General features: G+C 36.1%; 1 protein-coding gene across 2 annotated transcripts in view; it reads left to right on the top strand.

Annotated features, from left to right (window-relative positions):
- DISP1 (dispatched RND transporter family member 1) overlaps positions 1 to 15,640 on the top strand; it is a 93,567-nt gene that overhangs the window by 8,355 nt on the left and 69,572 nt on the right. The window contains exon 2 of one of the 2 annotated variants that reach the window (XM_081942979.1): positions 1,353 to 1,456. The exons of the other annotated variant lie outside the window; for it this stretch is intronic. The gene's annotated coding sequence lies outside the window, so the exon portion shown is untranslated. The remainder of the gene's footprint in view (positions 1 to 1,352; positions 1,457 to 15,640) is intronic. 2 annotated transcript variants of the gene reach the window in all.

Raw genomic sequence — 15,640 nt, 5'->3', positions numbered from 1 at the left:
GTTTTTTAAAAAAATCCTTAGGGGAAGGATTGTTTTTGTTATTTATTCTTTTTTGGGGGAGGAATTAATAGAGTTTTCTGATGGTCTTTGGGATGGGATGCTTGGATTTATTTGGAACTGTTTAAAGTTATTTAATTACTTAATTCATGTTTAAAATTACCTTTTAAACATGAATTTCCTGTACTCAGATTTGATTGTTTACAACAGCTGTCACTGTCAGTACAATTGAAACATTTTTAACACTGGTCGGAAACAGGTGGACCCATTCTGAAAGTTTTAAGCTATGGCAACATAAATTGTAAAAGATACCATCACATTTTGTTGAGAATGTGGTTTTGCTATAAGCTTAGTTCAGCTTATATTTCTTTTTTTCACCAGAAGAAATACAAGTTTTATACAAACTTATTGGTGTATAAATAATGATAAATTAAATTGAATTTATTTCTAAGCAGACATGCAAGATTTTAAATGGTTATTTGGAAACGTTTTATTAATTTTACTTTGTTATTTAAATGACCTGCAGTTATAGGCAATAAAAACTGCACTGAAAATAAATAATTGTCCTAAGTTTTATATTATGTGGCTGAAGCAATTTCAATTAGGGTCTTAAATATTTCTCTCTGCATTACATTTTGTCTGCAGTTAGTCATCTCTCTGGATAGTGTAATGCTGGCTATATATTCATCTGAATAAATGGAACTTTATTCAGACTTTTCTCTTTTAAGTGAAATCCCTTAAGCATTCATTACATGAGCTAAAACAAATTCCACCATTTGGTTTTCATTAGCTCTGTAACTGAAACGAAAACATATTTAATCCTGGAGCATTTTGAAGTTAATACGCAACTTTGCTGGGGAGGTATTTAACAGTGGTATCAGTTGCAACCCAGTTACATGCCAGTGCCTCAAAACTGTCACTAAGCAAGATGTTAAATTACCTTTAATGTGCACAAGATTACAATGCATGGTAGAAGCATGAAGAGATTTCAGTGAGGTGTGAGAGAGATTTGATCACTGAAGCAGACACTTAAAAAGTGCTATCAATGAAATGCAAGTTGATTTGCTAAACTAGCTGTCTCGGACCTGGTGGCATTTGGAAATTTTGGAGTTCAGCTTCTCTAGGTTCTTACTAGCCTAGCTAGTGGAAACAATTTTTTTGCCTTGTATTTTCATGGTTGAACAATTCACCAGTGTGATCTGTTTGTCTTTTGTGGAAGGCTTTTGAAAACAGAAAATTTAAGTTCAAAAGCATGGTTCTGCATCATTGCTTCACTAATTAGATTTATGTTCCATCACCTACTTAGATTATTAGACAATTTTCTTCTAGCCATATCATTTTGTCTTTATGAATAGGCCATTTTCCATCTTGCACAGCCATCTTGTCAGTGCAACAAGCATGCTTTCAAAATTCCAGCATTCTTACCAGCCCCAATTGGTCAAGTGATAATGAAGGAAAGGTCAAAACACCCCCTTTGTCCAAAAATCTGGTTTCTGTTGGGAATTATTATTTGCAGTCATTTCTCAATCAATCCAGTGCATAAAAGGTAATGAAAACAGCTTAATTAGTAAAACTCTCTGAAAATGCTTCCTCTAATGAAACCCCCGATGTAGTCATGGGACAAGGCAACTGCATGAAAAGGGAACCTGAGGGTCAGAAGTGCATGCTGAAATATATAGCTTGGGAAAAGAGGAACTTGGAGGCAATGTACTAATTATGGCATAATGTACTAATTGTTACTGGAAATTAGGGGCACCCCACACAGAACTAACTTTCTGGGGAAACAACCCAAGCTAATTCAGAACATTGTAATGAGGGAAATAACAAGTTTAAGTTAAATCTGTACATTAAAGCAGTATTTAAAATGATGCTTATTTATTTCAAAATGAGGGTGACATCTTTGCAGAGATACCTGGTGTGAGAAATTCTAGGAAGAGAGGCATGTTGATCAATGGTTGTCAAAAATCACAAGAACTCTGGTGGGTACCTTTTCTAACTAGAAATTTTATTAAAAAGCATAAGTTATCACGATCTGCGCATGGCTTCACTAGATGTATGTTGTTAGTTGGAAAAGGTGATACCATATTCATGATTTCTTGTAAATTTTCTAAGCAGTTTAAAACTGCTGCCTGCTGGAGAGTGTCACTTAAATTCCATTATTTGTAATGAATTGAACATATTGACAAATCTATGACAGTGCAGGCTTAGAAATATTCATTTGCATAAAAACCTCTTGAAACATATGAGATGAATCAGAAATGAGATGAAATATTCTCAATATGGGAATAGAAAAAAGTACAAGATCAAAACTGGGAACTGACAATTTATTGCTTCCCATATGTTTGGATTATAGGTTTTCAAATCCCTCACTGTTGGCATGCTGATTATAGTTTATGCTGATCTAGAGAAATGAGATTTTGATATATGAGAGAATGGGATTTTAGATTGGGACAAAGGATTAAAAACAAAAAAACAGGATGAGTAAAGAAAGAGTGTAAATAAGATAATGCACCAAAGACAAATTCCTTGTGTGTCCAATCACATTTGGCCAATAAAGAATTCTATTCTGTTCTATTCTATTCTATTCTATTCTAAAAATAGGCGAGTCATATGAAATAAGCTGTTGTATTCTGGGCTTTGTTAGCAAGTCATTGTTAACCTGCTTGCCACTGAAGACAACTACTATACTTAACTTCTGAGAGAGATTTGTTTTTACCAAACATATGCTTGTACAAAATATATAAAGTATATACTCATTATGGAAAAATATTGGGAGAGTGGCCAAGTCTATTGTAGATATAGTTTCTAAATAATTAATTACCTGATACACTTGTTAAATTGAATTATCTATCTTTTTTGCTTTACTGTTGAGAAGCAAAAATCTTCACTTATTTAGCTTTATGATACATTGTAAACTATTATATAAGCTGAATGCTACTGGAGCTTAAATACTTCATATAAGTTCTAAAAACCAAAGCTAAAGTGTTTAATATTTATATTATGTTATAATTTCAATTACATTTCAATTATGTATTTATATGAGTGGCACATAAGTTATTTTAAAAAATGGAATTAGGGCGGTTTTTGATAGACCTGTTTATATTTCTAGTACATTCGGATTTTAAACATACAGATATTAATGTTCAAGTTTTGACACTAACTGGTAGGCTGAATAATCGTTTCTGGATGTTCTTTCATTATTTTCATGCATGCTTGAACCATTTTTTTTTCATTCCCACTTGCTTACTCTTGTTTCCTTTGTAACTATAATGTGCTTCATAATGTTTAGGAATGTGAAAACTCTTAGAGTCTAAATTTCGAGAGATGTACTCTTTTAGGCAATAAATCAGAACTGACAGCTTTCAAAAATGCATTATTAATTTGAATCTTTTAATTTTTTCCCCTTAAAGAAATCAAATTAAAGATTTCCAAGCCTGAAATAATCCAGTTTTCTCCTGAATGCAAGTTTGCCAACTAAAATAGGAAAATTCCAACTGTGCTTTCAAAGGCCAGGGTAGGTGTGAGTAAAATTCCTAAGCCTTAGAGGCTGTGTAGAAATCTTCAACTAACAAGGCCCCCAGGATCTGCTTCTAGGGCATTTTTTCCTTGAAGATTTGAGAGGGGTGGCGGAGGAAAGCTATTAAATTTTCTCTCATCCCACATACTTTTCTTATTCTTCTCGCCTTCTTAGCAATTTTGAAATTGGATACAGTTGCACAGGGCTTTCAGTGAGATGCAAATGAAAACATGGTTGTTAAAAGTAATATCAGTAGTTCTCACTCCCCTCCAACTCTCTTTTTTCATAGGTTTCTTAAAACTTATTTGTTACTGTAGCACTTCACTGCAATAAGAAAAAAAACACCCTCCGATCTTGCTATAGCTTCTGTTGCCTCTGTTTCATCAGTTTGCCATTTTGTGATAATAGTAGTGGTCAGATCTGGGAGGATATGAAGCATATCCACTCTTATCAGATTTCATGGTATGGCAGCAGACATAATTGGAGATAGGCAGTCCCACTTGATAGATGATAACCAGCAGACTTAAAACCTTTTTTTAAATAAAACTTTACTTTTTTATCTCATCAGCAAAACTGACAAAGCATCTGTTTGTTCCATTTCTGCCTTCTGATAGTTGGAGTTGGCTCAGTGTGTAAGGCTGGCTACTATAGTAATCTTTGACTGAATGCAATTACTATTCTGCCACATTGGCAAACCTATGCAGTGAGAGTTTGAAGTTTATAAGGAAAAATAAAGATGATTTTATTTTAGAATTGCTGGGAGACTTGAGACACCAGAATCTGCTTACAGTCGTTTCCTTACATATCATTCTGTGTTTTGATTTAAATGCAAATGAAAAGAGATTAAAAAAGAAGGAAGGGCAAAGTAGCGGAAAAGCAGGTACCGTATTTTTCGGAGTATAAGACGCACCGGAGTATAAGACGCACGAAGGTTTTGAAGAGGCAAATTTAAAAAAAAGTAGGTAGGTAGATAGAGGGATAGAGAGGGAGAGAAAGAGAGAGAAATACAGTAGGTGGATAGGGAGATAGAGGGATAGAGAGAGAGAAATACAGTAGGTAGGTAGGTAGGTAGGGAGAGAGAGTAGGTAGGTAGGTAGATGTTTCCAGATGTATTTATTCATATGCTGGAGAAGGAAATCTCTGACAACCTAAGACTTGTTTCTGCTGGCACAGCACTTGATCAATGTAATTCTTATCAATCACTCTAACTAAAAAGCTTTCTGAAAGGGGGGGGGGGAGTTTTTGCAGTCTGCAAACCTCCCCAAAACAGCCCGTTTTTCGTGAAAACGGGCCCATTTTTTTCAAATAAAAGGCACGAATAGCCTTGGGGGGGGGCTTGCAGAGTGTTTCTGGGGGTGGGGTGGGGGACAAAAATTGACCCATTTTTTGCTCATTTCTGCCCTCTCCAGACCCCAGGAAGTGTCTGAAAGCCTCCATAAAGGTATGCACAGCCATTTTTGTGAAGGGAGCGGGGCTTCGGGAGGCAAAAAAAATGCTATATTCGATGTATAAGACCACCCAGATTTTCAGCTTCTTTTTTGAAGAAAAAAGGTGCGTCTTACACTCCAAAAATACTGTAACCCACTCACAATTGGTAATAGCACAACTCATCTACCCTTGACCCAAATGTCTGGGAAAACAGTCACACTTTCAATGCTTTGTGAAAGATTAACATGGTTGGGGCCAGTAAGATCTCTGGGTGGACAAAACTGATTGGGGTCTAAATAAAAAGACTAGAATGTTTTAGACTCTTGAGCTTTGGAGAAAGACATGGAAGAAGAGATAGGACTGAGATGTATGAAATAATGCACAACATGGAGAAAATGATTAAGGGGAGAGTAGGTAGGTAAGTAAAGGAATAGAGAGAGAGAAAGAGAGAGAGAGAAATATAGTAAATAGATAGGGAGAGAGAGTGAGAGAGTAGGTAGGTAGGTAGAGAAAGAGAGAGAAATACAGTAGGTAGTTAGGGAGCGAGAGAGTAGGTAGGTTGGGAAGGGAAGGAAGGAGAGAGAGAAAGAGAGACAGACAGACAGAGAGAAATACAGTATGTAAGTAGGGAGAGAGAGAGAGTAGGTAGGTAGATGTTTCCAAGTGTATTTATCCATGTGCTGGAGAAGGAAATCGCTGACAACCTGCAGCAAGTTTTTGCACCCTGCAAACCTCCCCAAAATGGCCCATTTTTTTGGCGAAAATGGACCTTTTTTCCAAATAAAAGGCATGAATAGCCTTGGGGGGGGGCTTGCAGTGCTTCGGGGGGGGGGCAAAAACAAGCAAAAAACTGCCGTTTTTTTACAAAAACTGGCCCATTTTTTGTCAAAAAAATTGCATGCATAGCCTCATGGAGGCTTATAGTGTGCTGCTGGGCCCCCCAAAAATGGCCCATTTTTTGCTCCCGAAGGGGCAGGGCTTCGGGAGGCAAAAAAATGCTGTATTCGATGTATAAGACACACCCAGATTTTCAGCCTCTTATACTTATAAGGCGCGTCTTATACTCCGAAAAATACAGTATTTGTGAGCACATAAACACATGGCTTACTTTGCTTAACATGTGACATATGCCAAATTATTGTAGTTTTATAAACCTTTGTTTAAGTCTTAGCCTGTGGCGTGCACCCAGCTATTTTTGTATTCCATAAAGAAAGATTAAGCCGCCATCTAACCAGACACATTTAGAAAAATCAAACTCAGTTTCCACTCCTCATATTAACCAACTCAAGCAGCTGAAGGTGAATATACAAAATATATGAAATGTGAACTGTAAGAACTACTACTCCAAAGTAGTACTTCACTACTACTAAATTATGTTAAATAAGACACTACATTGTAGTTGTTTTATATGCTGCAAATATATACAATCTACTAATATTTGTGTATTATTTGAATACTCTACTGTAAACATGTAAATATAATAATAGTTTACATGTAGCAATTTTGTTTGATGGTAACTGTAAAAATATACAAGGAAACAAATATGATGTAGGTGAGACCAATATCCTAGAAAAAGAATATATTACATACTTTTAAAGATTTGACTGGCATGCTGGGTATCATACTTCAACAATGTGGTCACAGCCAGGAAAATAAAATCCATTTAACTAATTTAGATTGAAAACTAAGACACAATTTTATTTAATAGTGCATTTAATTATTTCTCCCATGTGTCATTTTAAGAAGTGTATAAATATGTTTTATTGCTACTAATAATTTGTCCACAGCATTTTAATATTGTTTGCGGTTCTCTCACTTAAAATGTGTCTTTCTGTTAAAAGCTTAGGCAATTACTAAGTGTGTATTCAGCAGTTTTAGCCTGACAGTTATTAAGTGGGTTGGCTGAAACTTGTTTTTCAAAGGATTGATGTCATTGCTTAGCTTTCTAAAATGCTTTTAAAAGTTCTTTTGATGTTCAATCCAATAAAATTTTTAGCACTATATGCGTATACACATTGTATAATACTGTGTTTTGCAATATTGAAAGTAGGGATGCAGTTACCTAATTTCTCATTAACTTTGCTTCTGGCATTTTTGAGTCTCACAATTAGCCTTCCTTTTCCTTCTCCCCATCTATTTGTATCATAGGGAAAAGATGCCTATTTTGAATTATTGCATCTAAATTACATGATTAGTTTTAATCTGTTGTTTACAATTTCTGGGCATTATAGACAAAAATGAGGTTGGTGTGCTAAAATCTCCTTAGATACTTTCAAACAACAGGATTCCCAGGGAGTTTTGTGTGTAGGTTTGATGAGTCCATCACTGCTTAAATCTGTAATCTTTTTACTCTACCACCATTTTGTATCCTAACATTGAGCTCTACATATGAGCAAATCCTAACCCTTGACGTGTGTAACATCCTAGTCCTAGAATTTACTAAATAGTGAGGCTTTCTGGACTTATATGCATGCAATGTGCATAACTTTTGTAAATATTCTGGGAGGGAGGGGTATCTCTGGGTATCCATTTTTAAACTGACATACTTTCAACATGAAGAATAAATGCAAAGACCAAGTTATCCGTCATCTGAAATGCTAATTTTTTAGATATTCAATGTTCTCTAAAATGTGGGCCTTATCATTCCCTTGCTGAGGATCTGCAGAATTTGCAAGAGCATTTCACCATACAGTTGGTATCACCTCCTCAAGAACAGGAAGAAAAGTTGGCCGGGCATTTTTCATATGGCATCTCCTGTCCACTGTTTTTGCAGAGCTTGGTGGATTCATTCACAGTAGGGTTACCAATTGGCTGAAAATATCCAGATGACTGATCCAGCCCTTTGGTCATCTAAGGGTCATCCAGAGTGCAAGAACCCATGTCTGGTAGTTGGAATTCAGGGGCTTCCTAGGAGAGGTTGGAAGGAGGATTTTTACTACCCTGAATAGAATTTAAAGTACAGAGTGAAAGGTGCAGACAATTGGTCAGCAAGTCTATATATTCCTGATGGCAGTCCTTGACTTACCACAGTTCATTTAGTGACTGTGACTTATGACCATTTTTCACACTTACAATTGTTGCAGCATCTCCATAGTCACATGATCAAAATTCAGATGCTTGACAGCCGATTCATATTTATAACAATTGCAGTGTCCTGAAGTCATGTGATCATCTTTTGCGAACTTCTGACAAGCAAAGTCACTGGGGAAGCTAGGTTTATTTAACAATGGTGTTACTTATTTAACTACTGCAGTGATTCACTTAACAAATATGGCAAGAAAAGTTGTTAAATGGGGCAAAATTCAACAAATGTCTCACTTAGCAGTATAAAGTTTGGGCTCAATTGTGATCATAAGTCGCTAACTACCTGTTAGCGTTGGGAAGGATAACTCTCCCTTTGAAAGCCACACCATAAGAGAGAAGGAAGAAAAAAACTCTATATTTCTTTACTGGAAAGTAAAAGTTCAGAATGAAATACATTACATGCTGTTTTAGCAATATTAGAATGTTTTCATAACCTACCTAAATAATTGACTTTTTATTAATTTAATATTTGTAAGGAAAACAGCTAAGGCAGCCAGTTTAAATCTAATACATTCAAGCATGATGATTTTAAGAGTACAACAAGTTGAACATAATGTATTCTGTATTCCTAAAATAATAGAGTAACTTGAGATAAGCAAATGTTGCTAAAATCAGTTTTTCCAAATCACTGTTCCATTTAAGAACCTCAAAGGTAAAGGTTTTTCCAGGTTTCACGTTGTTTGGGAAATGCTTACTTTTGAATAAAAAAAATAAAGATTTATGTGAGCTAAGTTGAGATCAATTACTGTTTTTCTCATGACTGATACATTAGCATTGCCTCCAAAACAAGCCCCCAGTTCAAAATAATGCAGCATTATGGGAATAAAAGAGAGTCAGTGTATTTTGATATTTAGAGATTTCAATAATAGAAAAAAAATGCTACTATCAGAAATTTGCAGCCTTGTCTGGCAGTTTGCCTCTTCAACCAGGCTATAGAGGAGAAAACGTTGACAGACAGATGCCTTTATGCGAATCTGACTGGTAATAATCATAATTTGACATGGTCGTCTTATGGGTTTTACAACAAATTCTCATTTCCATGCAATTGTGTGACAGAATCCTGTCATAAACTTGCTTTAATTTAGGTACAGCTTGATTCTGATTGCAAGTATTTTAAAATCACTACCGTTCTGAGCAGTATTAGCAATATTACTGTCCCTAGAATTGTAGCAAAAGAAAGAGCTCTTTTTGACCCTCATGATTACTTTACCCTAGCATGTGAGCAAAGCATCCCCTAAATCCAGTTTGTTCCTTGAAGGCGTGAGAATTTCTTTACTGCATGAGGTCTGTGCAAATCATCTGCACTACAAAGGAATGCATCTCAGCCCATTTTAGTAATCTGGGAATCGCAAATATTTAGAAACAGCATGCAACAATGGCAAAAGGAGAAGCAATTTAAAGTTTTCTGGGTTCTTACCCTAAATTGTATTTGGCCTGAGGTTCAGGAAGGGAAAAAGATCAATTCTTTAACTTGAGGGATAGCAACTATTGCACATTTCAGAAAAAGGGGGAAATAATTTCTTGCTTTATTTTAAAATGTAAATGGATTCTCTTAAAATCTAGCTACCTAATCCTGTTTAGCTAAGGCGAGAAAATCTTTGTTCCTTTTAAGTGTTGCGCTATTTAACTTTAATGTTACTGTATATGTTTATGAAATAATACAGCTGGATTTTTAAACAGTAAATCTTGACCAAACAGAATCGTATTGTCCAGTATTTCCAATTGCACAAATAAATGTTGAAATGATGCACATTTTGATAAGATAGTCTTTGGTATATGCTGTAAAAGTGTCTTTCCAAAAAGATAATAATCTGTGCTTGCCAATAATAACAATCTAGGCAAAAAATAGGTTCAGAGTTTCTTGTAAATAACTAAATTCTTTGCCATCTTGTATTCCAGTGAGTAACTAGCATCTTACAACCTTGTTTTGGCGTACAGTCAAAAAGAAATCCAGTTTACTTCTAATTTCAGTAATTTGTTACCTGATAATGTCTGTGCATATTTGTTGTCCACTTAGTATTTTTTTCCCCTTTGCAAATGTTAGGTAATAAAGAGAAAGAACAAAGCTGATACAGTATTCATTGCGCAATATTCCCTGTATTGTGAGTTGCAGTGTGCAATAACTTGTTTCTGGAAAAGTCTAGGTTCAAAAGGATGGGACAATTTAGCATTCTGGGATCACTGGGATGGGGAATATATGTCACACTTTTGTGTTGTTTGTTCATGTGGAAATTACTGGTAGCAAATATACAAAAATACCTTATAGGACTCAGGAGATCAGACTGGATAATATATTTAGTAAGTTTGTATTGCGTTGGAGAGAAAATTGCTATAGGAATATTTAATGCTCATTGACACTTTTTGTACTTTTAATAAAAATCTATTGCTCTCCAGATTTACTTGGTATATGCTTATGAGTTCTAGATCTCCTTAGGCATAAAAGCCTGGTCTAGACTTTGAGTCAGTCCTTAGAGCCCAATAGCTGTAACAGAATAATAATGCTGATGGTTTTATTATAGTTGCTTGCACAGTCAGCCAGATGTTTAGATTGGATTTGACATTTTTATCCATCTATTGAATCGTTCCCAGGTTGGGAATTTTATCAATGTTTTCCTGACCATTTCAAAACAGATATATTTCATGCAGGAGTATTTGGTGTAGGCTGATAAAGAAATGAAATTAATTGCTACACTTACTTCATTATTTGTATTTCATTCAGGAATCTTGGCCAGACTAGATTTAATTCTGGCAGTTCCACAAACTTCAACATGAACCTTCCAATCATTTAATTGCAGAAAGAGGGGAGGTTAGATTTATAAGCAAAAAATAAAGTAGAACATAGTCCCTTCCCGCTACTTTTTTTTACAACTGAAGTTGAGAAGGAACCTGGAGAAGAACTACAAAATGGTATTTTTCTTCTCAGCTGAGTAACTTCTTATATGTGAGCTATTTCCTTTCTTTGAATCTCTTATCAAATTTAGTTTGTTCTTTAATAAACTATATTTAAGTCTGTTTGCTGATTAAATGGCACCCACCCGTAAAACCAATTCCCATTACCCACAGATCTTCTTATTTGTTCTGGAGGTTGAGGGAATCCGTCAAGGATAGGTTTGTGGAAAAGGGGCTTAGAGAAGACAGTAAAATAAGAAAACACCTTACATGAGAAGGTCAAGTAAAGCCTTCTTTTTCTCATTTTTAGTTCCAAATGAGTTATTCTTTGTCAGTGACAGAGCATATGCATGGGGAATATTGGTGAATATCTACTTTTGAGGTCACTGGCACTAAAGCAGGGGAGAAAAAAATAGTAATATGTCATGTATTTGAAATAGACGACTGTATAAATCAGATCAATCCATGAATAAAATTTGGAACATTTCTTTTCTTATTTACATCTGTTTCATTAATGAAAGTTTCATATTTTAAGGAAGCTCTAATGACCTCTAAAAAGTAAGTCAGTGAACCTGTCACTAATAATTTCACTATTTAGCTGGTGGTGCAGTCTTTAATCCAGAAATTACGTGTTAAAACCTCTTTCCCCATTAGGGTACATTTTCTAAACACATTTATTATAGTACAGATGCGATGCAGTATATTTAAACAAGGTTAATAGATTTTCTACTGTGAATATGATTTATGAACTAAGTGCTCAACCAGTTCTATCACTTGATTTAAATCAGAATTTATAATAATTATTTTTGATACTCAATAGGGAATTCATAACCATGGATTTACAAATACCATGTCTGAAATGTTACTGCACTCACATTTTTAGGAATTTCTGCAAATATTCCTATGTTAGCAGGCATTATTTTATGGCAGGCTATATTTTAATATCTTTATTGGTGATTTACAAATATTAGGGACTTAGGATAAAGTAGAAAGAGAACATTAGGTGAACCCAGTGTTCTTCAACCATATATTGTGGAGTATAACTTCCATTATCTCTAATCATATCCTGGTTATTTGATGATGTTATAACTGCATATCTGTAATTCTCAGAATAGAAAAAGTTGATTAGGTCTATAGAGGGGGATAGTTTGCATTTTATGTGGATGGGTCTACACATCATGCTAAACCAGGAGTGTCAAACTCAATTTCATTGAGGGCCACATCAGGGTTGTGTTTGACCTTGGGGGGCTGGGGTGGGTGTGACCAGGGTGGGCATGGCCGACTCGACGTCACTTGTGTCGGGGGTGCCTGTGGTGACCCAAGCGCTCTGTCAGCGAAAACAAGCTCCTAAATTCCGTTTTCAGTTGCCACAACTTCCTGCAACCCTCTGCCAGCGTAAACTGAGCTCAGGAGGGCTGCCCTCAGCCCTCGTGAGCTCTGTTTTAGGCTGCGATGATGTTCTTAAGCCCTCTGCCAGAAAAAATGGAACCTGGGAGGACCCCATGCAGCCCTTATGAGCTCTGTTTTCACTGGCAGAGGCACCACAGTCCTTTGCTGTTTCCTAAGGGCCAGATCGAAGCATTCTGTGGGCCGAATCCGGCCCCTGGGCCTTGAGTTTGGCACCCCCATGCTAAACTATGATTTGGGCTAATCACTTTTTGTTTAACAATAACAATTGGTTCATGTAGAACTTAGCAAAAATGTATCCATTGTTTGCATTAATTTGGTATGAAAGGTAGATGTTAAAAAATAGGGATACTCATTTGTCTTTCTATAGATAATAGACAACCATTGCTTCAGGTCCATACTGACCTAGATACTTGTTCTTAGTAAGTTTTTAATTCCCATGTGTTGTTATTACAGTCCTAGCTATATGGCTAACTATATGGCTAATGATCATGAGTGATGGAAGTTATCATCCAAAAAAACCATGCGATCTAAGTATGGGAAACATTTATAGGACTTTAAAAAAAGTCCCCACAGGCCTGGACCAGTTATCTGAATTGCAGCCCAAATTATTGCTTAGTTTGAGATTTATGAGAGATGTAGCCATTACTTTAGTAGTAGTTGTAAATGGGCTAAGGTTATCTCAGAATTCAAGGAGCCTAATTTGTTTGTACTGTCTAGTTAAAAACTAATTGAGAAAGTGAATATGCAAATGTCAATAAGCTTAAATGCATACTTTTTGAGAAGTCACTAAAATATAACAGATAAACCTTTTAAAAATGTTAGTTTGAGGAGAAATAGTTACATTTAAATGCACTGAAGACCTGGCTATTCTCTCAGGTATTTGAGTGACGGTGGGGATGAGTGTCAGACATGATACTAGTGTCAGGCAGGAAAGACCAGGTCCAAAGCTGACGGCTCAATTAAGCTGATTTATTGCTAAAAGCCTATATGCACTGGAATCTTCTCAACTAATGGTCAGCATCTGGATAGAGTTAGATAAGGATCAACAGCCCTCAAGGGGCATTAGACTTCATTTGCTTGTGACTACATAGGGCAGCGATGGCTAACCTTTTTGCCATCGCATGCCAAAAGCGGGGGGAACGCAGGGTGTGTGCGCGCAGGTGTGCCCACACCCATAATTTTATGCGTGTGATCCCCTCCCCTGAAGAGTAACAAGAGGGATCAGCTTAGAATCCCTATGTCTGTGATGGCGAACCTATGGCACGCATGCCACAGGTGGTTGTTGGGTTGTTTTTGGTCCTCTGGAAGCTTCAGGGAAGCCTCCAGAGGGAGAAAAATGCCCATAGGCACAAACTGGAAGTCCGTTCCCAAACTTCCGGTTTGCGCTTTGGGTTGTTTTTGGCCCTCTGGAGGCTTCAGGAGGGTGAAAAATGGCTGAAAATGAAGACCAAAGTCAGCTGGCCAGCACATGCATGCACGCTGGAGCTGACAGGGCAACACCTCATGTGCCCTAACAAATGACTCTGCGTGCCACCTGTGGCATCACGGACATAGGGATTCTAAGCTGATCCCTCTTATCGCTCTGCGCCCAGATTCTGCCATTTCTTCTCCTACAGCTACTATGGGTAGTTAATAGTTAATTATTTATCCTTTGGCACCAGATGCCTATAATTTGTGGAGTTGGTTGGTTGCTTTTTAATCTTGTAAAATGCCCAGAGCCTCTTGATGTGAGTAGCTATATAGATTATATAAATACATATGTTATTTTGAAAAATTAATGGAAGATTATTGCAATAACATTTTCATGCTCGCTGGATAATAATTAAAATGGGCAACTTTCACTTCACATATACAAGGGAAAATCAAAGTATCTCAGAGAAATTTAACACATGCTTCTTAAAGTGTTGGAAGTTGAGTTCTGGCCCTTGATTTATCTCTAGCAATTGAAATTCCCAGGCTTCCTTCTCTTTGCCAAGAGACAGATAGCAAAGGTTGTCTCTGCATTGGAAGAGCTGTATTTGGTCAGTTCAAAACTAAAGTGAATAAAAGTCACACTTTGTCTTGTGTTGTCCGATTATGTGCATGTATGCATGTGTGTATATGCACTTGCATTTTCAGTTTCAGAAAAAGAATGGTAGTTGTGGTTTCCGCTTTGAAAGATATAGAATAGTTTCTTCTGGAGAGTACTGGTTGTAAATAGGTAAGCAGTGGCTTCTTTAAGTGACTGGCCAGAAGTGGAATCATTTTATGATCACAACATTATAGAATTTTTAATATACCAATCTCAGACAATTTACTGTGTTCCACATGTGGCCATTATGAACCAAGCATTCATCATCTCCTTCCTTGGCTACTTGTAAAACTAGCTAAGGCTGGAATTTTCCATATGCTTACACTATTCAGGTAGGGTTCTTATTACGGTAATTGTAATATGTTGTGGAAAGCCAATCACCTGTGAAAATGGAATACATGTGAAAGTATGACTTCAATAATTCGAATACAATTTCACTCCAATATTATTTATTAGAGAGTATGATCATGTTTCAACTTTTTTCATAGAAAATCAGTTTTTTATGAGCTGACTTATCCAATTTGGTAAATTTGGATCAAGGCACACTTTTCTATTATTGTTCTATTAAAGTCAGGCATTGTAGTTTTTACATTTCTTGCAGTGGCTTTTGATAGCACATTTGTGGCTTAATCAGTCAGATGTACAGGAAAGAAAACTACATTTTCTGTATGCTTAGATGTGTAATCCCATATCAAATCACATGATTGTTATGTAATGCATTATCCATATAATGTACTATAAATTCTTAGGTATTTGTATTATTATTCTAATCATGGGTCTAGTAGGAAGCATTTTATCAATGAGAATAACTTTTCACTCCCCCAAAGTGCTTTGATAGCCATGATCCTTCTGGTATCAAAACCAGATATGTAAATGCAAATAACTGGTGGATTATCAAATTTGTCTCAGCAGATAACTAATTGATGTATTCCAGTCTCCCGTAGATCTTTCTAAATAAATATGGATAAATCTGGACCCAAATAAAAAGAATACAGATCTTTATATCAATAACTTTTCCATTTCAAGGTAACAAGCTCAAACTGAAATCTCAATAGACTTTCAAGAGCATTTTTGGAATCCTTCACATTTCTGGAAATGGACCCTCTTAATTAATTCACCAACATATTAAAGGGGATCTGCTGCTATCACTAGCTGAGCTCTCACAAAGCTATTAAATACCATCCAGTTGAACTTTCTACTTTGTATATGAAGGGGAAGTTAACAATGTGAATTGGGGAATCCCT

This window comes from Natrix helvetica, assembly GCF_964273705.1.
Source record: "Natrix helvetica genome assembly, chromosome: 2".
NCBI lineage: Eukaryota > Metazoa > Chordata > Lepidosauria > Squamata > Natricidae > Natrix > Natrix helvetica.
Note: the sequence above shows the minus strand (reverse complement) of the source record. Positions and strands in the feature narration are given on the sequence as shown.